Source organism: Bos taurus, chromosome 11 (assembly GCF_002263795.3).
Source record: "Bos taurus isolate L1 Dominette 01449 registration number 42190680 breed Hereford chromosome 11, ARS-UCD2.0, whole genome shotgun sequence".
Lineage (NCBI taxonomy): Eukaryota > Metazoa > Chordata > Mammalia > Artiodactyla > Bovidae > Bos > Bos taurus.
In genome coordinates this window covers 23,969,127-23,996,610 of record NC_037338.1, presented here as the reverse complement: position 1 = coordinate 23,996,610, position 27,484 = coordinate 23,969,127, and the positions used below count along the sequence as shown (strand labels likewise).

Below are 27,484 nucleotides of genomic sequence, written 5' to 3'. Positions count from 1 at the left end.
ATTTATAAATGTGTTGTTTAATATCCACGTGTTTGTGTTTCTTACAGGTTTTTTTTTTTTTTTTCCTCTAACTGATATCTAGTCTCAAAGTGTTGTGGTCGGAGAAGATGCTTGATATGATTTCAATTTTCTTAAATTTACTGAGATTTGATTTGTGAACTAAGATGTGGTCTATCCTGGAGAATGTTCCATGTGCACTTGAGAAGAAGGTGTATTATTCTGCATTTGGATGGAATGTCCAGAAGATATCAACGAGATCCATTTCATCTAATGTATCATTTAAGACTTGTGTTTCCTTATTAATTTTCTGTTTTGATGATCTGTCCATCGGTGGGAGTGGCGTGTTAAAGTCTCCTACTATTATTGTGTTACTGTCAATTTCTCCTTTTATGTCTTTTAGTGTTTGTCTTATGTATTGAGGTGCTCCTATGTTGTATGCGTAGATACCTACAATTGTTATGTCTTCCTTTTGGATTGATCCCTTGATCATTATGTAGTGTCCTTCCTTGTCTCTTGTAATCTTTATTTTAAGGTCTATTTTTTCTGATATGATGATTGCTACTCCAGCTTTCTTTTGCTTCCCATTTACATGGAATATATTTTTCCATCTTCTTACTTTCAGTCTATGTGTGTCTTTAGGTTTGATGTTTCAGCATAAACTCTGAAGTGGGTTTCTTATAGACAGCATATGTATAGGTTTTGTTTTTGTATCCATCCAGCCAACTGTGTCTTTTGGTTGGAGCATTTAATCCTTTTAAATTTAAAGTAATTATTGATACATGTGTTCCTATTGCCATTTTCTTAGTTGTTTGGGGTTGATTTTGTATCTCTTTTTCCTTCTGTTGTATTCCTTGACTATATAAGTCCCTTTAACATTTGTTGTAAAGCTCGTTTGGTGGTACTGAATTCTCCTAACTTTTGCTTGTCTGAAAAGCTTTTTATTTCTCCATCAATTTTGAATGAGATCCTTGCTGAGTACAGTACTCTTGGATGTAGATTTTTCCCTTCCAGTACCTTAAATATATTCTGCCATTCCCTTCTGGCCTGCAGAGTTTATGCTGAAAGATCAGATGTTAAATGTGTGGGGTTTCCCTTGTATGTTACTTGTTGCTTTTAACATTCTTTCTTTGTGTTTAGTCTTTGTTAGTTTGATTAGTATGTGTCTTGGTGTGCTTCTCCTTGGGTTTATCCTGTATGGGACTCTTTGCCTCTTGGACTTGATTGACTATTTCTTTTTCCATGTTTGGGAAAATTTTCAACTATAATCTCCTCAAAAAATTTCTCATACCTTTTCTTTTACTCTTCTTTTTCTGGGACCCCTATAATTCAAATGTTGGTGCTTTTGATATTGTCCCAGAAGTCTCTGAGACTATCCTCAGTTCTTTTCATTCTTTTTACTTTATTCTCCTCTTCAGAAGTTATTTCCACTATTTTATCTTCCAGCTCACTAATTCATTCTTCGGGCTTCAGATATTCTGCTATTGATTCCTTCCAGAGTATTTTTAATTTCAGTAATTGTGTTGTTTGTCTGTGTATGTTTATTCTTTAATTCTTCTAGGTCTTTGTTAATTGATTCTTGCATTTTCTCCATTTTGTTTTCAAGGTTTTTGATCATCTTCACTATCATTATTCTGAATTCTTTTTCAGATAGTTTGCCTGTTTCCTCTTCATTTATTTGGACTTCTGTGTTTCTAATTTGTTCCTTCATTTGTGTAGTATTTCTCTGCCTTTTCACTATTTTTTTTTAACTGATTGTGTTTGAGGTCTCCTTTTCCCAGGCTTCAAGGCTGAATTCTTTCTTCCTTTTGTTTTCTGCCCTCCTAAGGTTGGTCCAGTAGTTTGTGTAAGTAAGGGTGAGATTTGTGCTTAGTTTTTTTGTTTGCTTGTTTTTCCTCTGATGGGCAAGGCTGAGTGAGGTGGTAATCCTGTCTGCTGATGACTGGGTTTGTACTTTTGTTTTGTTTGTTGTTTAGGTGAATCATCCTGCACAGGTTGCTGCTGGTCCTTGAGTGATGCCAGGTCTTGTATTCAAGTGGTTTCCTTAGTGTGAGTTCTCACTATTTGGTAATCCTTAGGGTTAGTTCTCTGGTAGTCTAAGTTCTTGGAGTCAGTGCTCCCACTCCAAAGGCTCAGGGCTTGATCTCTAAAAGGACAAATCCATCTGCTTTTGTTTCTGGTTCTGATGGCTTTCTAGATTCCAGAAGCTTTCTGAGGAAGTGAAAAATTGCTGCTTCTGCTGTTATCTGATGCTTGTGCTGCAGTCCCCCATCACACTGGACCACAGCCTACCACCTTGCTTCCAGGGCTCAGCTGCAGCAAAGACTGAGATCTCAGAAGTCTAAATGTTACCCTTACTTTTGAACAGAGGTTTAGAAGTTGGTCATAAGACCAACCTACATTAATTAATGATTTATAGTATCTCATTTGGCTTTCACCACCCAGTGAAGTAGAGTTTGTTAGAGGTTTTAGTTGCACACCATGGAATTCATCTTGGATAGTGTGCCAAAACCACAGAGACTGTGTTAAAGAGCTTCTTTGACAGGTCTGAGAATCAGACACAAGGCTATGTGTCTAGGAACAACATCCAGCACTTATCTGCAGAACTGGCACAAAGAAAAAGTACCTTTGTGCCAGCGTCCTAAAGTGAATAAAGTACCTGGGTCTCAAATTTCTGCAACTATTACCACCATCAGCACCCATTCAACTTTTGTGGCAGGAACTCGATTTGCAACCAAATGCACTGGTGTGTTTGACAATCAATGGTAGCATGTAACTGTAGAAATAAGACAAATGTAAACCCTATTGGCATTCTTTCTCTTGACTCATTCAATTGTTCCGCCTTCTACATTCTTGACAGCTCTGAGTTCTCCAGTCAGTACTCATCATTCCCATATCATGAGGTTTCCCAGGAGAAGAGGGGTTATAATTGGATATTGAAAAGTAGGCTGGCTGTTTTTGAGCTCTTAACTATCAAGGGGAGGGTGGTCCTAGGTAAAGAGCTGGGGAGGGCCAGAGCAGTGTGAAGATACTGAGACTTTTGTGAAGTGGGGTCTGCAAGTGGATAGGTAGGATGTGAGGAAAAGGAGATGGGAGTATAACAAAAGAGAAAATTGTCTTAAGACCCTTGTTGGAGGGGAACATCTACCCAGCACTAACAGTCATCTCATGCCATGTTTAAAATCATTAAATCAAAATGGGTATTCTTGAGTGAAAGGTAGTGTTGCCATGGCTTTGGATAAGAGACTGCCTTTTTTAAAACAAAAATGACAAAAATAACTAAGAACTGTAAGAAACTTTGGGCCAAAAGTCAGATTCAAAATAGGCAATTCCTGATAATTTTTTATGACTTCATTGATTCTGTATTTATTTATTTAAAATTAATTTGTATTGGAGTATAGTTGATTTACAATGTTGTATTAGTTTCTGCTGTACAACAAAGTGAATCAGTTATACACATACAAATATTTATTCTTTTTCAGATTCTTTTTCCATATAGGTCATTACAGAATATTGAGTAGACTTCCCTGTGCTATATAGTAGGTTTTTATTATCAGTAGTTATCTGTTTTATTCTATTTTTGCCAAAGATTTTTATATGACTCAAGCATATTTGTCCATTTACTTGAAGGTTTCTTCCAAGGTCAAGATGCTATCCAGTGATTCAGACAGTCTTAAAAATAGAAAGACATCTTCTACAGTAGAAGTCACAAAGCTTCCTCGCCACTTTTCCCCTCCCTCTACTCTCAGCCAAAGCAGGTGATCAGGAGCCTGGCCCCACCCCCTTCACATCCTCTGTGGAGAAGACGTCTGTGGGACTCCATTTTCCTTCTAAAGCTCTCGTTGTATTATTTAGGGGATAAAGACAAAGGAAAAGAAGAACAAAGCATCAGTTTAATGGAGTTTTCCAAAAACTCGTAAACTAAATAACTTATTGAAAAGACTTTAAATATGTATATGCTTCAGTGATTATTTTTTTTTTGCAAACAGCTGATATTTATGTGAAAGTTGTGAAGCACATAGTAATAGTTTATATTGTTTATCAGTATATTCCCATGTAGTAAAAATTCCCCAAACATGCTTATCCTCACATCATCTTAAGGATAATAGTTATCTTTAGGAAGAAAGGGAGGGGAAGGGGAAGAACTATGAAATAGGGCTTCCCTGGTGGCTCAGATGGTAAAGAATCTGCCAATAATGCGGGAGATCTGGGTTTGATCTGGGGAGGGAAGATTGTCTGGAGGAGGGCATGGCAACCCACTCCATTATGCTTGCCTGGAGAACCCCACAGACAGAGGAATCTGGTGGGCTACAGTCCTTGGTGTCTCAAAGAGTCAGACATGACTGAGCAACTGAACTGAACTGAAGCACTGAGATATCTTATTTTTATAATAAATGACCCAATCAAAAAATGGGCCAAAGAACTAAATACACATTTCTCCAAAGAAGACATACAGATGGCTAACAAACACATGAAAAGATGCTCAACATCACTCACTATCAGAGAAATGCAAATCAAGACCACTATGAGGTACCATTTCACACCAGTCAGAATGGCTGCAATCCAAAAGTCTACAAATAATAAATGTTGGAGAGGGTGTGGAGGAAAGGGAACCCTCTTACACTGTTGGTGGGAATGCAAACTAGTACAGCCACTATGGAGAACAGTGTGGAGATTCCTTAAAAAACTGGAAATAGAACTGCCTTATGATCCAGCAATCCCACTGCTGGGCATACACACTGAGGAAACCAGAAGGGAAAGAGACACGTGTACCCCAATGTTCATCGCAGCACTGTTTATAATAGCCAGGACATGGAAGCAACCTAGATGTCCATCAGCAGATGAATGGATAAAAAAGCAGTGGTACATATACACAATGGAGTATTACTCAGCCATTAAAAAGAATACATTTGAATCAGTTCTAATGAGGTGGATGAAACTGGAGCCTATTATACAGAGTGAAGTAAGCCAGAAGGAAAAACACCAATACAGTATACTAACGCATATATATGGAATTTAGAAAGATGATAACAATAACCCTGTGTACGAGACAGCAAAAATGACGCTGATGTATGGAACAGTCTTATGGACTCTGTGGGAGAGGGAGAGGGTGGGAAGATTTGGGAAAATGGCATTGAAACATGTAAAATATCATGTATGAAACGAGATGCCAGTCCAGGTTCGATGCACGATACTGGATGCTTGGGGCTAGTGCACTGGGACGACCCAGAGGGATGGTATGGGGAGGGAGGAGGGAGGAGGGTTCAGGATGGGGAGCACATGTATACCTGTGATGGATTCATTTTGATATTTGGCAAAACTAATACAATTATGTAAAGTTTAAAAATAAAAAAAAATTTAAAAAAAAAAGGAAAAAAAAAAAAGTCAGTTGAAACAAATGTGGCAAGAGGTCAATGATTATTCTTGAAAAGAATGGTATCAGTGAAATGATTTTGAATTCTTCTGTGTATTACAAAATATTTACCAAGGGAAAACATAGCATGTGACTACGTGAAAAGGAGGATTTGGGCATCAAAATCATGCCCCTCCAATATATCACCCTTAAAAATTCTAAGAAGACAAGAAAAATATCATCAAATGTATTTGTCATGAGCACATTTTTAGATAGATAAAATTTATGGTAAAAGCATATATACTGCTGTTTATATGCACTGAGGCTTATATAATCATTTGGAAATTTGTATTTATATGTGTATAATTTATGATTTGGGGAAATATCAACTATTTAATACTAATATAAAAGTTTCTTTTCTATCTTTGACTTAATATTTTGGTCATGGCTATAATTTATTTGATGTTGGTCATTAATCAGAGATGCAATCCTCCAGTTACAGTACTGTTAATATGGAGAAATGCAGTCCAATTAATGTCTTAGTTTATGACAATTTCTAGAAGAATGCTTTGATGAAAATTAGAAGTAGAATATTTGTGTATTTCACTTAATGCTTCCTGTAAGGGTGTCCAGCACATACCAGGTGACAAGTTTAATAAATATTCCAAGGTATATTAAGCAAAAAAAAAAAAAAAAAAAGCAAGTTTGTGACTAGCATGTATAGAATATTTACATGTGTGCAAAATGGGAGGGGATAGGTAAATTCATATTAGTATTTGGTTTTTGTGTATATAAACATTTTTTGGAAGGACACATACACACAGTTACTTATAATAGCCAATCATCCTGTTTGAAGTTGTGGAAGGGGCTGCATAGACAGAGGACCAGACTGGGGGAGTGGCTGTCACTGTGGGCATTTTCATACTTTTTTGAGTTTTGAACTTTGTGACTATATTATTTGTTCAAAAATGAATTAACTGCTACTGCTAAGTCGCTTCAATCGTGTCCGACTCTTAGTGACCCCATGGACTGCAGCCTACCAGGCTCCTCCGTCCATGGGATTTTCCAGGCAAGAGTACTGGAGTGGGGTGCCATTGCCTTCTCCAAATGAATAAAAATAAAAAACAAATAGAAAATTTTATGTTTTAAAAATGAGTTATTACTCTTGTGAAACTTTTCTTATAAGCAACAGAGCTATAATTTTCTTTTTTGGTACTCTTTACTCTTGTTCATTTTACCCAAGCCATTCTAAATAACCAAACTGCAACATCTGGGACATAAATTACAAAAAAATTTTGCTGTAATTACTTTTATGTTGGTATGTTATTTGAAAACTATAAATTTAGGGGGACTATCAATATGACCAATTTTACAGTCTGTAAATTTGATGGCTTTTTCAGAAACTATGGCATTAATGGTCCACAGAAGAAAAAAATAATGAAAAGATTAAGAACTACATAAAAGGGAATAACCAAATACATGGGCCTGAAATGCAGACCTCAAGTTTTTATAAATGTTAGCCTTCTGGGAAGCTTTCTGGGTTCATGGTTGGGAGGCAGAGAAGATGTCTGTGAAAATCATGGAGACTTTGCAGAGTTCATATTGAAAACCACTGAACTATATAATTTAAGGGTTGTTTCCAGCTCAACAAGCATTCCACTACAAGAAAGACAAAGAAAAAGCAATAAAACGATATGTAAGATGAGTCCTTTTAGAGGAAGTTAAAATAACTTGGTTTATTGGTAAGACTTGACTATACTATACAGTTTCTTGGGCTCCAAAGTCATTGCAGATGCTGACTGCATGAGATTAAAAGACACTTTCTCCTTGGAAGAAAATCTATGACAAGCCTAGACAGCATATTAGAAAGCAGAGATATTACTTTGACAACAAAGATCCATATAGTCAAAGCTATGGTTTTTCCTGTAGTCATGTATGGATGTGAGAGTTGGACCATAAAGAAGGCTGAGCACCAAAGAATCGATGCTTTTGCACTGTGGTGTTGGAGAAGACTCTTGAGAGTCCCTTGGACTGCAAGGGGATCAAGCCAGTCAATCCTAAAGGAAATTCAGTCCTGAATATTCATTGGAAAGACTGATGCTGAAGCTGAAGCTCCAGTACTTTGGCCACCTGATGTGAAGAGCAAACTCATTAGAAAAGACTATGATGCTGGGAAAGATTGAAGGCAGAAGAAGGGGACGACAGAAGACGAGATGGTTGGATGGCATCACTGACTTGATGGACGAGTTTGAGCAAGCTCCAGGAGTTGGTGACGGATAGGGAAGCCTGGCGTGCTGCAGTCCATGGGGTCGCAAATAGTTGGATACGGCTGAGTATTATATCAGTACATATTTTGATCTACTCAGTTTAAACAAGAAAAATGGTATTAAATATAACAAAGGATAATGTGTATAAACATAAGAAAGAAGCTCTTGATTATAAAAGTGTTAGTTAACAAGGAAGATCTTCAACCTTATAAATATTTGACAAAATCAGAAGTTCCTTAGGTGATGTAGGCATTTGATGGATAAAGTATTCCTTTTGAACCTTGAGTAACGGTCTCCATAGCCCATTTAAAATGTGTTTCAAACAAATGATTATTTGGTGAAATAATTGTTTTTTTCTTTATTATGTAAATAATTCAATATTTAGGCAAGATTACTTGTTTAAGGCTTCATATTTTCAAGTTGTATACTACCTGAATGGTACATAGCAGATCTTTCTGACCCAGGAATTGAACTGAGGTCTCCTGCATTGCAGGCAGATTCTTTACCAGTTGAGTTACCAGGGAAGCCCACGTATTTTGTAGATTGTTTAAAGCATCCAGTGTTTTAATCACTATAGCCTTTTTTTTAGTGGTTATAGGAATGATTTATGTTTATCTTTAATGCAGATGAGAAAGAATTTACAAAATTATAAATCAACATTCATTTAAATTTGTATTCTGTGTCATAATTTCCCTTATAACCACCTCATTGTGTCACAATATTATATGTTTGTACAATATTTATTTCCCCAATAGCTTTTATGATCCCTAACATGCTACCAATATGCAGAGTAAAAATTAATCTTACAGTCAACCTTAAAGTTTTCAAGTTTGTATAAAACAGCATAAAATGTATAATAAAACACACTTTTTAAGCTAACCAATGTCTTTAGCATGAAATGATTCAACAATACAGATTGGCCAGAAACTGATTTTTGGTTTGGGGAAAATATTATTTCCCTAATCTATTGGTAGCACAATTGACTACTATCTTAAACTACTCTGAGAGGTATTAAATATTAAAACAATTTAACTATCAGGAGTCTATTGCATCAGTGTGTGCTGAATCACATTTTGAATTCTGAATGTAGTTTCACAGACCCTCAATAATGTTATTTTGCTGTATTATATTTTGAATTCTCAGATAATTATAAGATAATAAGTGTTCCTGAAGTAAGTTAATGATCAGAAACTCCTAATCCAAGAGGATATTTAGGTGTTAGCTTTCAACTAAAAATTTAGTTTAGTGATTACAGTAACATCAAGTCAGGCCAGATAATCACACGCTAAGTTTTTAATCATTCTCCCACTAGGAGATGCCACAACTTATTCAAACATTTGTTTCAGTGTTTATCAGCTTTCACTATGCAATGGATTCCACCTAAATCTCTTAGGCTACATTTCAGTGAAGGAAAGAAAGAGAATGGGTAATTTTCTAAGTATTTCCCCCAACTTTTTATTTTGACAAATTTTAAAACTAAAGAAAATGGACACATATATCTTTCATTTAATTGCAAACATTTACCACATTTGCTTTCCCCTGCCCTCCCACCCATCCACTCATGTGTCAATCAATCAGTGATTGATACTCAAGGTTCAAAAGGAACACTTTATGCATCAAATGCCTACATCACCTAAGGAACTTCTGATTTTGTCAAATATTTATAAGGTTGTCTCTATCATCTACCTATCTATCCATCTCTGTGTCTAAGTTGCAACCATCACTACAGTTCACACTTAACTACTTCTGCTTATAAATCATAAGAAAAAGAACATTCTTCTACAATACCAATCTCACTCTGAAAATTATTAGCACTCATGCTGAAGCTGAAACTCCAATACTTTGGCCACCTCATGCGAAGAGTTGACTCACTGGAAAAGACCTTGATGCTGGGAGGGATTGGAGGCAGGAGGAGAAGGGGACGACAGAGGATGAGATGGCTGGATGGCATCACCGACTCGATGGACATGAGTTTGAGTGAACTCTGGGAGTTGGTGATGGACAGGGAGGCCTGGCGTGCTGTGATTCATGGGTTTGCAAAGAGTTGGACACAACTGAGTGACTGAACTGACCTGAATATTACATAGTGTATCATTCATGTTCAACTGGGAGAATGTCTTTTAAAGCTACCTTTAAGAATTCAAGAACTGGTCCAATTTCTTGCATTACATTTGATTGTTATGTCATGTCAGTCTCTTAATCCAGAACACTCTGATTGCCTTTTTCTTGTTTATTTTTCTCAATTGTTTCATGAAAACTTTTAATGACAAAATAGGACACTGCATAGATAATTAATAAAGAACTTTCTTCTACTGAAACACCCTTTATATTAAGAGGATACCTTTCTTTTAAAAGAAATTTTTTTTTTAGTTTTTATTATTATTTTTTTAAATTTTATTTTATTTTTAAACTTTACAAAATTGTATTAGTTTTGCCAAATATCAAAATGAATCCGCCACAGGTATACATGTGTTCCCCATCCTGAACCCTCCTCCCTCCTCCCTCCCCATACAATCCCTCTGGGTCGTCCCAGTGCACCAACCCCAAGCATCCAGTATCGTGCATAAAACCTGGACTGGCAACTCGTTTCATACATGATGTTATACATGTTTCAATTCCATTCTCCCAAATCTTATCACCATCTCCCTCTCCAACAGAGTCCATAAGGAACTGGAGGAAGACTGCTTTGCACTGTTGGGTTGGTTTCTGCCATACAACAATGCTAATCAATCATGCTGCTGCTGCTAAGTCGCTTCAGTCGTGTCCGACTCTGTGTGACCCCATAGATGGCAGCCCACCAGGCTCTCCCGTCCCTGGGATTCTCCAGGCAAGAACACTGGAGTGGGTTGCCATTTCCTCCTCCAATGCATAAAAGTGAAGAGTGAAAGTGAAGTCGCTCAGTCGTGTCCAACTTTTGGTGACTCCATGGACTGCAGCCTACCAGGCCCTTCCGTCCATGGGATTTTCCAGGCAAGAGTACTGGAGTGGGGTGCCATTGCCTTCTCCATAATCAATTATAATTATATATATATCCCCTCCCACTAGAGCCCCCCACCCCTTCCTCCCATTTCACCCCTTAGGTCATCACAGAGTGGCTTGGCTTCCTGCATTATATAGCAGCTTCCCACTAGCTATGTATTTTACACATGATTGTGTATATATGTCGATGCTACTTTCTCAATTTGTCCCACCCTCTCTTTCCATCACTGTGTCCACAAGTCCATTGTCTATGTCTGCATCTCTATTTCTTCCCTGCAAATAGGTACCAATTTTCTAGATTCCATATATATGTGTTAATATACAATGTTTGTTCTTCTCTTTCTGACATACTTCACTCTGTATAACAGACTCTAGCTTCATCCACCTCACTGCCACTGCCTCAAATGCATTCCTTTTTATGGCCAAGTAATATTCCATTGTATATCTTGTTTGTTTTTAATATTATCTTTTTTTGAAGAGCATAAACCTACTGTCTTGTAGAATGTTCTACATTCTGAACTTCAGAAATATTTCCTCCTGATTAGTAATCTTGTATTTAATATGTAATGAGTAGAATTATATGGGAGGTTGTGTGAATATCTTGTTACCTCCAAACCTTTCACCCAGTGGTTTTGGCCTCTAATGATGATCCTTGTCTCCTATTACCTTGATTATAGAAATGGTATTTTGCTGAGTTAGTCCTTCTATCTACACTTATCAGCTATATTTCTGCATATGCATCCTTACTATGGTTGAAGTTAAGGATAAAAATCAGCCTTCAGTGTGAATAATTCATCAGACTGGTCAACTTAGTGGGTTGGCACAGTTGGTCAGTACATGCAGCTAAGGAAGCCAAAGACATAGCTTTAGTGTTCATATGGAGCCAATTACCTGGGCTCTGTTTCAAGGCCATGGGTACAGTTTTCCTCTGCCAGCTCAAGAATGTGTGCCAGCCACCATCTGGGTAACAGGGCATGAAATAGGGCTAGAGCTGTACACATCATTCTATTCAAAACACAAATTCTACTAATGGTGGATCGTCTTTTTTTACATGAAAGATGACAATTATTACTATAAAAATTCTATTTTCCCAATTTCTTTCTTTAGGTCCTATTTTATGAATATGTAAAGATTTTTGTGACTTGCTTTTCTGTTTCTGGCAGGGATTAAGGACCAGCTACTCTAAATAATACTTCTGCTGAAAGAAATTAAACACGATGTAAAATATATTCTAAAAAAGGCATTTGAAGTTTAAAAAAAGATGATGCACACTGCCAGAAAATTTGTTCTCTTAAAACCTCCAAAAATCTAAAGGCCATTTTTAAGAGAAAGCAAAAACAATCATAGAAGTAAAAGAAAAAAAAATGTTGAACAATTCAAACAAACATTATCTGAATAAAAAAATTACAATAGTGTCTACTAGTATATAAATTGGAAAAGGATATGATCAGTGCTGCTAAGTTGCTTCAGTCATGTCCGACTCTGTGTGACCCCATAGACTGCAGCTCACCAGGCTCTTCTGTCCCTGGGATTCTCCAGGCAAGAACACTGGAGTGGGTTGCCATTTCCTTCTCCAATGCATGAAAGTAGAAAGTGAAAGTGAAGTTGCTCAGTCATGTCCGACTCTTAGTGAACCCATGGACTGCAGCCCACCAGGCTCCTCCATGCGTGGGATTTTCCAGGCAAAAGTACTGGAGTGGGGTGCCATTGCCTTCTCCGATGATCAGTGCTAATGTGTTTTAAATCCTTTTATTGTTTATCTGTAGTTTACTGTTAGACCTTATTATATTAAACAAGCATCTTAAAATGTAATGGTAATCATTAAAAGAATAGAAAGAGTATATAAATTCCAAATCAATAGATGAGAAAAAAGTTCATTAAAAAAAGAAGAAGTCAAAAACTCAATAGAATAGAAGAAGATGGGAAAAAGGAAGGGGACAAGTGAGATGAATAAAAAGTAAAAGATAGAGTAGGAAGTTCAAATATGTCAGTCATTATAATAAATGTAAATAGACAACTCATTAGTAGAATGACAGATTGAAAATCTATAAATCATTAAGATAAGTGTTATTTCTAAAAAACACATCTATAGTATAAGGACACATAAAATTTGAAAGTAAAAGGGTGGAGAAAGTTTAATCAGGCAACTACTAATGAAAGAAATCTGGTGTGGATATATTAATACCAAAAAAAAAAAAAGAGGATTTTAAGGCAGAAAAGCTTATGTATAAAGAAGGTCACAATTCAATGAGAAAGGTTTATATTTTATTTAAATATATATATATTTAAAAAGGCTTATATTTTCACTAAGAAAATATAACAATTCTAAATAGAAGTGAAGAGAAAGTCACTCAGTCGTGTCTGACTCTTAGCAATTCCATGGACTATATAGGACTCCAGGCCATAATACTGGAGTGGGTAGCTGTTCCCTTTTCCAGGGGATCTTCCTAACCCAGGGATTGAATCCTGGTCTCCTGCATTGCAGGCAGATTCTTTACCAGCTGAGCTACCAGTGTGCAACTAATAAAATCATCATGGTGAGAGATTCCATAACTTTGCCCATTACTGATAGGACTATAGACAAAAAGATAAGCAAAATTTTATAAGATCAGATAGGTACAAACCTGACTAAATGGACATATACAGAATTCTGTATCCAACATTAAAGAATACACTTTCTTCTCAAGGTTTTATAAATGGGGCATTTATAAAAAATCATTTTGTACTGGGAAATGAAGCAATTTTTCATCAAATTTTGAAGTTATTGTCCTGGTTAAAACCTCAGACCACAATGTAACTAAATCAAAGCTTAAAAATGAAGGATAAATAAAAATGTTCTTAATATTTGGGAATTAAAGTAAATTTCTAAATTAATCATAAATCAAGGAAAATTATAATGGATATTAAAGATAAATACTGAGAACTGAAAGAAAATAAAAATATTTGATATAAAAATTGAGAAAAGAAATACAAGTAATATTTTGAGAAGAACTTTTAGTCTTAAGTGCTTATATTAGAGAAAAATAAAAGTTGAAAACTAGTGAACTAAATATACAACTTAAGATATTCACAAAAGAATAGCAACATTAATCTAAAGAAAGTTGGAGGAAGAAAATAATGGAGGTGACATAAAAAAAAATCAGTGAACTAGAAAACAAAGACACAGTAGAGATAATCAACAAAGAATTGAATTAAAAACAAGAAAAACATTTGGCAAAACTGAGCAAGAAATAAAAAGGAGGGAAGACAAATAAAATATTTAAAAATAAATTAAAGGAATAAGATTGGAAAGGAGGAAATGATAGTAATTGAACATTGATTAAAAATTTCAGTTAAAAATCAAATATTTCAGATTATATATAAAATCCAGATTATAAATAAAATTGAGTTTTTAAGATAGAAACCTGGCACAGTAAGGCATGATATTGGAAGTACAATTTTGGAAAAGTGATATAGGAGGGTAATACCAAATAAATTAAAAAGAAACTATATTAATAGCACACCAAGTAAACTTTAAGACACAAAGTTCAAATGATACACTATGAGAGACATAAAAAATTATAACTTAATAGTTTCAAGTCTCTAGCAAGTTGTAGGAGTTTAAAATATTTATGACCTTAACAAAGATGCACACACATATGAAACTACAAGTAGAATTTGTTAAATTCACTGTCACAGTGGAATATTTTAACCCATATCTTTCATTAATTGACAGACTGAATATGTTGATAAAACCTCTTTGGAAAACCACTCGATATTACCTTGTAAACTTAAAGACTTGTGCTAACCCCGTGGCCCAGGGTTTCCCCTTCTAGGCACATGCCCAAGAGAAACTCTTGCACATGTGAGCCAAGATGTTTGTATCTGCAGTGTTTGTAATTGCAAAAATTTTAAGCAATCCAAATGTCCAACTGAACTGACAGTTGGCTAATTCTATGGTAGAACGATGCAGAACTGATAATTAATGCATTTCAGCGACACAAGTCAACCTGTATAAATTATCATTTTAAAGTAAATAGACCATCTTCAGAAGAATTATGCCATTTAAATAAAGTGTAAATAATGCAAAATAAATATTATGTTATGTTATTATACAACCATATGTGATAAAACCACAAAGAGAAATATGGAAGTAATAAGCACAGAATTTGTGGTAGCAAGTCTATGAGACATACAGCAGGTGGGAGCTCACACGAGAGCACACAGGAGCATCAAGATACTGGCCATATTTTATCTTTCAAGCCCAGGACAGGTAGCAGCTTGGAGATTCATATATTTATTGCATATATTATAAATGTTCTTTTGCACTTATTCAATAATCAGTATAGATAACACGATATGAAATGATTGTAAGTAAGATTGAATAATGGAGAAGAAATGGCAACACACTCCAGTATTCTTGCCTGGAGAATCCAACAGACAGAGGAGCCTGGCGGGCTACAGTCCATGGGATCGCAAAGAGTTGGACATTACTGTGCTCACACACACACACACACAGATGATTGAATAAAGATAAGTATGACTTTCAGAATCCTTAGCTGATTTTGCTTGGGGAGGGTCTGGAAGGTATTGAATTTAAAACGTAGATATATTAATGAGATAATTTCTCTTTTTCCAAATGTAATACAGATTCAGAAAATGTTTTCAGAAAAAAACAGTGAAATATCATGAGCCTTTGTATCTTCTCCAAATTCTTTAATGTCCTTTTTGTTTGCAGTAAAAATTAGACCTGCCATGATGGATTTACCAGTCCTAAATATATGTACATAATTTATTTGTTCCTTTCTTTTGCTCATGTTTCTTCTTTCCTGTGTCTTCCTGACCTTTCAAACATAAATAATCAGCTGGGATCCCTTGTAACTTGAGTGAGTGGGATGGGATGATTCAGCCCGTGTTTCCCCTGAAGTTCGCAAAACACTCTGTTTGTGGCAACATTCAGGTCCTTGGAACAGACGGAACTTGGTTCCTGTAAGAGTCCAAACAATGAGTCTCTGGATAGCTGAAGAAAAGTTGAGTGGAAAATTAGGCCTAGGGTATCCAGTACTCTTGCCTGGAAAATCCTATGGATGGAGGACCCTGGAAGGCTGCAGTCCATAGGGTCGCTAAGAGTCGGACACGACGGAGCGACTTCACTTTCACTTTTTACTTTCATGCATTGGAGAGGAAATGGCAACCCACTCCAGTGTTCTTGCCTGGAGAATCCCAGGGACAGGGGAGCCTGATGGGCTGCCGTCTATGGGGTCACACAGAGTCGGATACGACTGAAGCAACTTAGCAGCAGCAGCAGCAGCAGCAGCATGAAGTCAATAAAGGGGTGATCTGTAAGTGTGTATGCAGGTGGAGACTGTGGAGAAACTGAGGTGCTAGGAAAGCTTAAAGTAAGTAATAAAACAGGGACACATTTGGGGAACAAGGCAAATGTGATAGGCTTTTATTTACTCTCTGTACTGTTTGGAGGATGTGAGCCTGTTTCATTAAACTTAGCAGTCACAAAGGGATGCTCTTTCTGCTTCATCTTTGAAAAAAGTGTTTGTTTTAGATTATTCCATCAAAGTCACTTGTTTCTTTTATTTACAAATTTATATACACATAATATTTCACCCTTACTTGTTAATAGGGCATTGAGTTTCATCAATAAAAGTGTCACTATCACAGAGGGTCGTCAGTGATATGTAAACTTGTAATTTAGGCAGACTACGAATACAAGCCTAACCATCAATCATCCTGCAAAGATGAAAAAAATTAATTTAGTTTCAAAGGAACATTTGAATCATAAAACAGTGAGTAAAGATTGCATTTGAATTAGAAAACCGACATTAGTTTATTTTTAGATTGCTTCACAGCAGTCATTTCAGTTCAAGTCCCTACGTCACTGATGTTTTTCCAATCACGTGCCTATTGATTCCTAACTCTCAAGTCAAGGAAAGATAGTAAATAGATCACCTTTTAAAATGAGTAAATGAAATAGAGTATGCATACTTGTTGCATTCAGAGATGGGGAGAACTATTTTAGTCACATTCCTTTCACTGCAAAAACAAACAAACAAACAAAGTCAGAGATTACCTCTAGTGCCTAAGAACTTTTGGTCAAATGACTTATATCACAGAATTTAAAGACTCATAAAAATAAATATGTCTCACTCAAACAATTACTAAGTATCATTTAGAATTACAGAAAAAATGTTATGTCTATTTTCTTAATTCCAAAGTCATTCAATGCCTGTTGGATCAATAACAAGTCTAATAACAATATTCTAACTTTATCAAAGTGTGGGATGAGAACTATGGAGAAAATAAATTGCTGCTGTCTAAAAATGCTGTAGGCCAGAATCTACTGCCTTTTCCCTCCCCTGACTCTTCTCCATCCCCTGATAGTACATTGTGTGTGTGCGTGTGTGTGTGTGCACTTGGATGTGTCTGACTCTGCAACCCCATGGACTGTAGCCCAGCAGGCTCCTCTGTGCATGGGATTTCTCAGGCAAGAATACTGGAGAGGGTTGCCATTTCCTACTCCAGGGGATCTTTCTGACCCAAGGATCGAACCCACATCTCTTGGGTCTCCTGCCTTGGCCGGCAGATTCTTTACCACTGTGCCACCTGGGATGCCCAGTATTACATTAGGAAACATTTAGTACTATATAAAAAAAAAAATGGAGTAAAGTGTTGTCTTGCAGAAAGAAAGCAGAAAACTGTCGTTAAAGCCTAATTTTCATGGTGGTTTACTCTTGTCAATATCAGAGGTTATCTCTCCTATAAAAAGTTCATGAAGGCTTGGTTAGCTCTCAAGGAGTATAAACATTGATTTTGATAAAGTTGATCTCTGGAGAGCTTTAAAAAGTATTTCATATGCACATTTTCCTTAATGAACCCAGATTTAAACAAGCAACAAACAAAAAAAACAAGTACACCAAATTTTGAAACTGTTATAAGGAGGGTAAAGTGAAAGTCACTCAGTTGTATCTGACTCTTTGTGACCCCATGGACTATCCATGGAATTCTCCCGGCCAGAATACTAGAGTGGGTAGGGTAGCCTTTCCCTTCTCCAGGGGATCTTCCCAACTCAGGGACAGAACCCAGGTCTCCTGCATTGCAGGCATTTTCTTTGCCAGCTGAGCCATAAGGGAAGCCCAAGAATACTGGAGTGAGTAGCTTATCCCTTCTCCAGTGTATCTTCCCAACCCAGGAATCAAACCAGGGTCTCCTGCATTGCATGTGGATTCTTTACCAACTGAGATATCAGGGAAGCCCTAACACCAAATTTTGAAACTGCTGTGTAATGGTGAAGAGATGAACTGTATCCAGGACTTAGAAGTAATCATTTGGTTTTTAACGTGATGCTAAAATCAATTATGGGTAAAACAGAATTTTTAAAGACAGTTCAGTTATATCACTCAGTCGTGTCCAGCTCTTTGCAACCCCATGGACTGTGGCACGCCAGGCTTCCCTGTCCATCATCAACTCCCAGAGCTTGCTCAAACTCATGTCCATCAAGTCGGTGATGCCATCCAACCATCTCATCCTCTTTCTTCCCCTTCTCCTCCTGCCTTCAATCTTTCCCAGCATTAGGGTCTTTTCCAATGAGTTGGCTCTTCGCATCAGGTGGCCAAAGTATTGGAGTTTCAGCTTCAGCATCAGTCTTTCCAATGAATATTCAGCACTGATTTCCTTTAGGATTGACTGGTTTGATCTCCTTGCAGTCCAAGGGACTCTCAAGAGTCTTCTCCAATACCACCATTCAAAAGCATCAATTCTTCAGCACTCAGCCTTCTTTACAGCCCAACTCTCACATCCATACATGACTGCTGGAAAAACCATGGCTTTGGCTAGATGGACCTTTGTTGGCAAATAATGTCTTTACTTTTTAATATACTGTCTAGGCTTGTCATAGTTTTTCTTCCGAGAAGCAAGTGCTTGTCTCTTAATTTCATAGCTGCAGTCACTATCTGCAGTGATTATGGAGCCCAAGAAAATAATGTTTGTCACTATTTCCATTGTTTCCCCATCTTTTTGCCATGAAGTGATGGGATGGGATGCCATGATTTTAATTTTTTGAAAGTTTTAAGCCACATGAATAGTCATATCAATATAATAGGGTTATATTTCCTCTGCTGTTTTTTACAGGGTCATTGTCATCTGATACTTGAGATAATAATGAATCCCTATTTGTACACAGAAGAAAAAAAAAGATTTTTCCTAAACAGTTGCATAAGGGCTCCCTTGCATCTATTTTGAATATGCTCAATCCACTTGTCCACAGCAGATTCAAAAGATATGCTAAAAATTCTTTTTGGATGTACACAAATCCTGATTTAAACTTACTGGAAAAGTCAGCACAGTACTCACCGTACTCTTTGTGGTAAGAAAGAAAAAAAAAAGTTGCTTCGTATCATAGCTATTGGGGATAATGCATTTTGTTTGTTTTAGAAGTGAGGTAGTTGACAAACAATAACTTATAATCAATATGATTACATGATTTACATGGTCTTGGTTGAGATCTGGACTTTAAGTCCTCCCCAGGTAATTCTAATCATTCCCAGGGTTGAGGATCATTGGGTTAAACCAATGAAGTTTCCTGGAGGCCTATTGATGGCCTTCATTTCTTTCCCAGATGAGAAGGCAGAAAGCAGTGATTCTCTTAAACACAAGGAAGTGTAAGAAGTCTTGACCTTTTAATCACCTGGGGAGCTTTACAAATACCATTGCCTGGGCCACTGGGTAGAGAACCACAAGCATAACAAATATAGGAATGAAAGATTCATATTACTACAGACTTAAACCTCAATGTACCCTAATTTATACTTTAAATCATCTTAACAGTAGTATTAAATTGAATCATATAAAAATGCATACAAATGTGCATAAAAATGGTCAGACATCAATCTAATACTATTAAAAATACTCATGTTCTAAGTGATTGCAGTTTATCAGTAACAATGCTAAGAAAAGCTGCTCTAAAACAATTTATTAGTTTGTAAAATGAGAGACTGTCTTAGGTGAGGATTGAGAGGGTAACAGGTAGGAAAGCCAGGGGTCTCCAAATGGAGGAAATAGGCTGCAAGTGTCTCTTAAAATTCTGTGTTGCTATGACACCTGGTTCCACCTGAACTGAATGTTTCTCAAGCCTTGAGCTAACAAATGCGTTTTTCTTATGCTCTGTTAATGAAACTATGTATTGGAATTTGCCTTTCTTTGGAATATGCTTTGGAATTTACCTTTCTTCAAAATGGTTCCACCTAAGACTAACTTTTGGCTGGTAATAGTTCAACAAACCAGTATTCATATTAATTGTTTTATGGCTGGGAAATGATACACTTTGTGCCATCCTATCTCAAAAATGCATATTGTGGGAGAGGGACCTGGTGAAACTCTGTCAACCTTGAGGTATCTCTCTTATCTGATTAATAACTTTCTAACAGACATAAAACGGCTTGTTAAAACTAGCGGTGGGGGGCACTCTCCATCCCCCTTCTGATGTCTATGTCAGAAGCGTTCTCTGTTCCTTTTTATACTTTAATAAAACTCTGCTACACAAAAGCTCTTGAGTGATCAAGTCTGGTCCCTGGTCCTGAAGCTAAATCTTCTTCTTCAGATATCAAGAATCTGACACCATTCACCATAAGCTATTAGGATGATGAAGAAGTTAATAACGATGATTTTGATGATAATGATGATAGTTAATATCTATGGCCAAGTGTTAGTCAGTGTGTTAAATATGTATATTGTTGCATTAGTCATCATTGAAGACCTTATAATAGGTACCAAGATGACTCCCTTTTTATAGGTGAGGGAACTGAGTTTGGGGAAATTAAATGGTTTCATCAAGGTTACGGTGATATTCCATGGTAGTGCTAAGTCTTTAATTAACACTTACCCCTCAATCAGCAGGCACCAACTCAACCTGGAGAGAAACTCTATGAATATAATCTATGTGGCAAAGCCACCAGAAGAAATTCTAACCATATTACACCCAAGAGAAATTACACAGCAGAGAAATGCAGTGAATGTAAAGAATATGGGAAAGTGTATAGTTATCCTTCATTGCTTAGGATCCATGTGTGATAGATCTCAGCTGGTAAGAAGTCCTATTTTAATTTTTTGTGTGTGTGGTGGTGGGGAGGCAGAGCTCAGCTGGGGAAGAGAAGCGGGTTGTCAGCCCCCGATCGTGAAATTGCAGTCCTGGAAAGTACCTGCTCGGTGGCTGTGAGAGACTGAGTGTCCCAGGGTGGGCTCAGTGTGGGAGTCTCCCCTGAGAACTCTTCCCAGCCGTGCGTCATGAAGGATCAGCCTGAAAGGCAGAGGCAGGCAGTAGGGGATCCCAGAACACTGTCCTGATGAAGGGATGTTTTTTTCACATCCTCTGCACTCCCCAGGCTTCCCTGGTGGTTCAGTGGTAAGGAATCTGCCTGCTAGAGCAGAGGACACAGGTTCAATCCTTGGGTCAGGAAGCCCCCTGGAGAAGGAGACGGCAACCCACATCTGCATTCTTTCCTGGAGAAACCCCACGGACAGAGGAGCCTGGAAGGCTACAGTCCATGGGGTCACGAAAGAGTCAGACACGATTTCGTGACTAAACCTCTGCATTCCTCTTGCTGGGCCCCATGCTGGTGAGTAACTTCATATCTGAGTTTGCCAAGATCACATTGTAGAAGATGCACTAGTTTTTCTTTACCTAAGGTCAAAAATAGATGTCATTATCATTATTATTTTCAAATGTCAGAATTAGGAAGGCCTGGAAGATATGATCTAACACTACCTACAGGCATAGAGTTTTATGTTTTATTTTGAAAGAACCCAGGTTGAGAACAAAAGGTAAAATTCTATATCAGTTTCCTGAATAGTTGGTGTAGGGAAATGAAATAATATTGCTTGAAGCAAAACTGTTGCTTCTTGTTATACTTAAATAAGAATTTTATTTTTTAAGAATTAGAAGTTTGAGATTTCTTAGGTGCTGAGTAAGTCAGAAGAGGATTTTCTAGTTTTTAGGGAAATTTTAAGCAACTCAGGCATAAATCAAAAGACAAAATTTGTTGGTTACCTAGTTTGAAAAATGAATTTTGCATAAAATTGTTTAATGTCACAGACAAATCCACAGAAGTTTAATTCATAACAGCTGAGATTAGCATTCTTTTGGATGTTATTCAAACTAAAAGTGTGATGATGGTGTAGGGATAGGGGGATGATGTAGATTTAATGGCTCAGCAGCTCTGCCAGGGCAGAGAACATCTCTGTTTTGCTCACAGTTGCATCTTCAGTGCCTAGCAAAGTGCTGGGCATATAGTCAGTGCTCACTGAATATTTACTGAATGAATGAAATAAACCAACCACAGGAATGTCAGGGTTTTGCCTGAACCATAGACATGATGGCAGCCAAGGATTTGAATGTCTTGAGGATTATCTTTCTTAGCATTTCCATTATCTGCCTCTTTGTGTCTTGCCTTATTCTTTCAGTCCAGGTCATCCTTGTGACTGGAAACTTGATCATATGGAACACGTGTGTCCACATCTTACATATTTTGCATTAAAAATGTCTCTACTTTTAGAATTCAAACTCTAAGGAGAAAGTTTCTGATTAACTCAGGTGGAATTCAGCACTTACTATTAGAACAGTCACAGCAGTTGGAATTATGTAAGAGCATGAAAGCCTCAGCCTCTGCATGGTTGGAATGAGGATATGGGCTTTTGCCAGTTTTCTACTCTGCAAACTTCATCATCTTTGAATGATGAAGATGATTCTTCATCTTCAAACTACTGGGTCATGAAAAGAAAAAGGAGATATAGTCCCTGTTTCTAAGGTATATATTCTTTATGATGATTCAAGATGACAAGATCTGAAGGACAGGAGCCTTCAGATGTGCAGAAGACACTAAAGTAAATGCAGGTTATTATGATGGAAATGTACAAGATAGAAAATTATAGGAGATCAATTGAGAAGTAATGAGAATAACTTTCCCGATTATGCCTAGAGAAGAAAAATGTGATTTCAGCAACATTTGTCACTTAAGTGTTTCTGTTGAGCAACTACCATGTGGCAGTTATTGCAAATGGATCATGCTTAGATCAGTATGATCTGTGAGTTTTTCCCCAAACAAGCTGGAGTCCACTTGTGTGAAACTGACTCATAGGAAACCAACCATATGATACCAACAAGGAGAAACCACAAAATCTACTTAAAGAATTATATAGAGCTCCTTTAGACAATGTTTATCAAGTTAAAAACAATAAGGTTGGCATTAGGAATTCTTTTCATTTTCATCAACAATCCCTTACCCTCACCCAACCAATGATGTAGCTATTAATATATGTATGTTGAATGTACAGTAGACAATAACAAAGTTGCTAATCTCTTTTGCTTTTTGAACTTTTTCATAAGCCTAAACTTCTAAGGACTATTTCTTTCTCTTTACTCCTTTTTCCTCTTTTTCTTTCTTTTCTCTCTCTTACATATACACTCCCTTCTGATGTGCTTTTGATATACCCACTTAAAGAGGCTAAATGATCCCTGAAAACCTATTGTTACCTATAATTTCTACATACCTTTCAAGTCACCAGTGTAAAGCACGCCTTGGATTTTTAAGCCATACTGTTGCAACTTGCTTGGTTTAAGGAGAAGTCAGAATGAGAGATAAATTTTAGCCTAGTTCCACAACTATCCATGTGGAGCTTCAGTGTGAAATTGTGCTTTTATTAACTAGATCCTGTTTGAGCAACTTCCTAAATATTATATAAATTCAAAGCATTCTATTGCACATACATCAAGTGAATGAATGCCAAAGAATGTCTCATTTTTCCTCATTTTCCTCAAGTCTCATTTTTCTTCTATTTTTGAACAGCTTAGGTTGGGAATCTCTTCAGGCTTGCTTTCTGCAAATCGCTGGGTACAAAACATTATTGCAGATGTGGAAAAAATGTGCAGAGAACCTGTGCTTCTGATAATGCCTGACATGAAGAAATGCATCTGAAGGTTAGTCCTTGAATACATTTTAATCTTTCACTTAGGTCAGCCAGTGTTTGCCAAGTATGTGCTATGTGCTAGAAGCATCTCTGGACATTGAGGGTACAAAGATGAATAAGACATGGGTGCTGTACTTGATTGATAAACATCAGAGGTAAATTTTCATTAGAGAATTCACGTGAGCAAGTTAGGGTATAGTTGACATAAAACATTATATTAATTCCAGGTGTACAACATAATGATTTGAAATTTGTGTATGCTGCAAAAGGATCATCATAATAACTCTAGTTAATATCCAGTTATCTTAATTATTAAGCCAGCAGGCAATGAAGCTGGTTCTACTGCACAAGTTTCCCCAGTTTGTTCTCTGTTGGTCAAAAAGAAGTCACCTGAGTGGGTCTTTCCTTTACGAAGGGTAATAAGGTGATGCCGAGGGGGCTACCTTGTTTCAGGTGTCATGTGCTATTGGTCTAGGATTGGGCTCCACGAGCTTCAGGTGCCAACTGAGTAATTGGATACTGACTAAACTAAGCAGGATAACAGAGAGGGGGCAGGGAACTCTCTTTGCCTTTGAAGTTCTGACTCAAATACTGTGCTAAACCACCCTTTAGAGCTGATGAAAGTCCTCTTGACCTTCGCGTCCTATCTTCTGAGAATGAGCATCTTCAGAGAAACCACCATCTCCTTGTGGTAGAATTGCCTAAGGCCTTGCCAACAGGCAGCTATCTGGGAATCAGGGGAGATCCAGAAGCCGGCTTTTTTTCCCTGTATGTCCTCCTGAGGCCTTTATCCAGACCCTGTCTGTGAAGTGAAGCAGCTTTCTAGTTATAGTAACATTTTTAGGCACTAGTTTTCCTGAGCTTGACCTGAGCTTAAGAACTATATCAGAATGGGATGGGTTGCTTGGAAGGAGGTTAATATGGTTCCCTCGTTGAAGTGGTTGGGGTTTGTTACAGAAGAAATTTCTGTATGGAGTGAGTGGATAAAGGTCACTCTTTCTAACTCAGCAAATCTATTGAGATTATTATTCAGGTGGTAAAAGCAGATAATGCCCATCCCTTGAAGGGATGTTTTAACTTTTGTTTTAACTAGGCTTGTATCTGTCTAGTATTTTTATAACTGACCTAAAAGAGGTTTATCAACAGAAGGGAAAATTAAAGGAGAGGACCAGTATAATGTTTGAATTTTTCTTATACCCCCCTCACTGCAACAATGATCTAATCACTTATTTTATATCTTCTTAACTGTTGCTTCCCTAAATGTTATTTACATGTAACTGGTTAGAATTACAGACTTGGTTTCAACAAAGGGAAAATAGAGGTTTTGGAAATAGTTTCCTGTTTCTGTTACAAATATAAACTGTTAAAAATTGTAAGCTGCTAAGCAGTGCTGAATTTTGCTGTTTTGCTGAAAATGTGATCAAACAGGGAAAAGATGCCTTATTCATCACGTTTCTTTCTTTATGTTCTCTTGGGGTTGCCAGCTTAGCAGATTATCTGAATCTTAATTATGTTAGGAACTAAGTACAAACAAATCCTCTGGTTTCCTCAGGTGATTTTTAAAGAATAAATAACTATGAGTTACTACCCAAAATCAAAAGGGAAAATAATTGAAAATTAACCAGAAGAGGGACAGAGATGATGTTTCATTTAGTCATCTTAAGAGACCTACTTAACCAAAGCACTTATGTAACACATTTCAATGATATTAAGCATTATATAATTAAAATGTACAGAAGCTGCTCAGGTGAAGAACTATGAATTTGTATGCAGACTATTATAAAAAAAAAACTGTTGTTCTTCCATATTTTTACTTATAGTCAATATAATACTCAGATGGCTTCAACTTTTCCCACCTTGGTGATAAAGTAACTGAGGTCTAAAGAAGTAAGAAGCCTAAATTTTCATAGCTGGAGCCAGAAGCTAACCCTAGGTCTGCGTTCACTACAAACTTATGCTTTTGGTGGGATGATATGAAAGAATAGCATTGAAACATGTATATCACCATATGTAGAAGAGATGACCAGTACAAGTTCGATGCATGAAGCACAGCACTCAAAGACCATGCTCTGGAAACAACCCAGAGGGGTGGGGTGGGGTGGGAGGGGGGTTCATGATGTGGGGACACGTGCACCCATGGCTGATACATGTCAATGTATGGCAAAAAGTACCATAGTATTGTAAAATAATTATCCTCCAATTAAAATAATTTAAAAAAACCCCGGTTTTGGGGTAGGCATGGTTTCCATTATATCAAATGCATGCTGTGATTTTCTAAGAATTGTACAGGCTTCCTGAGAAGTCTCTTGAGAATCTGATTATGTGTTATGGTGAAATGATGGGAGAGACAGAAGAGCGCTAGTAAGAAGTTTGGTTCTATTCAATGGGAAGTGTATGTGGGACAGTGTAATACTTACAGCTTTCTTCCCTACTCCTGCCTCTTAAAAACATCATCAAATTTTAAAGACAAAAGTATCTCAAACAAAACTAAGTATAAAGGTTCATTTTATGGTGTTAAAATCATATTCAAACATTTTATGATGTTTTGTTCATTGCAGTTTATTCTGATGAATGTTTCTTTCCAATCTGGTTTTTTAGCTGTCTTGTGAGTAAGAGCACTTGGTATTTTGTTTTGCAAGTTGTACACTCATCCCAGCGATGGTGGTGGTCATGGTCATGTTGAGCTGTGTGTGTGTGTGTGTGTGTATGTGTGTGTGTGTTGGCTCACACACACATACAGAAATGCAGGTTCTGTATTCTGTAAAACAAGGTTACTGCGTTTCTCCTGAAACATAAAGTCTTGGGACCACATAAGTAGAGTTTATGACTACAGTATAATGTAAGAGGTATTGAAAAGAAAATGTGTGGAAGAGAATATTTTCCTTTTAAATATTAAATTTATATTAGACAACAGTGCTTAATGAATATTTGTTTGTTAATATTTTTCCTATACCAACAGTTGTGGGTGGCTGTGGGCCAAAAAGACCAGCACAGTGGAATACACTAAGTTGAATATTGGTGATTCAAAAGCCAAGGTAGGTATAGAAAGAGGACTACATACCCAGGAGCAGAACTAATCTTGGGGTTAGTTCCAAGTTTCTGACAAAAAGCCAGAAGCCGGGGGATCTTGACACTTGACCAATCGTGAATTTGATTTCTATCTCATGAAGACCTTACTGTGAGACTCATAAAGAAAAGAGTACAGTAAAGACAGTAAAAATAGTTCATGGCATTCACATCTTTAATACTTCACCACGTTTCGACTGAGCTCTGCTTCCACGATGCACCTCTGGTCTAGTGGGAACCAATCCTAAATTGAGCCTGGCCTGGAGATCTGTTAGTGCTAAGATTAAACTTTATGCTAATTGAACAGGAAAGGAACAGGAAAGATTTTTCTTATCAGAGTCATTGCTGGAACCTATAGATCTGATACAGTGTTTCAGAATCTTTTCAGAAGAATTACCCTTTGAAAGTGCAAATATGGCCCTTAGACTGGCTTTTCTGAGTCCTCAACATTTTTATGAGGAAGGTTTTCCTTTTCTCAAATCTTGTGTCCCCAAAGAGTGTGGGTAGTGGATGCAGAAGATGAAGATAGAAAGGATTGTTATCTGGGCGTTAGGTTACCCGTCCCATGGTTGGGTCCCCCTCCTTGCTTTCAAGCCTTAGGAATGGATTTGGAAACTGGTTAGGAAAACGAAAACAAGTAGGTAGGGGTTTGAGGTCTACAGCCAGGTTCCAAGCAATGGTTTGTCATTATTAAATTCAACCACTGACATGAATTGATGAATCCCTGGGTAGCCACTGAATCACAGGACATAAATGTAGGATACAAGCTAGAAGTCAGTCTTTGTGGACACTATCCAGGGTACATTTCTAGGCTCATGAGAAATTAAGCACTTGTTTCCTAACACTTAATTAATTTCTAAAGGTCAAATTT

The 27,484-nt window shown here is 37.1% G+C and overlaps 1 long non-coding RNA gene across 1 annotated transcript in view; it reads left to right on the top strand.

Annotated features, from left to right (window-relative positions):
• LOC112448761 (uncharacterized) overlaps nt 1-25,616 on the top strand; it is a 244,102-nt gene extending 218,486 nt beyond the window's left edge. The window contains exon 4 of the long non-coding RNA XR_009496394.1: nt 23,427-25,616. This is a non-coding gene — a long non-coding RNA (uncharacterized lncRNA). The remainder of the gene's footprint in view (nt 1-23,426) is intronic.
• Nucleotides 25,617-27,484: the final 1,868 nt, after the last annotated feature.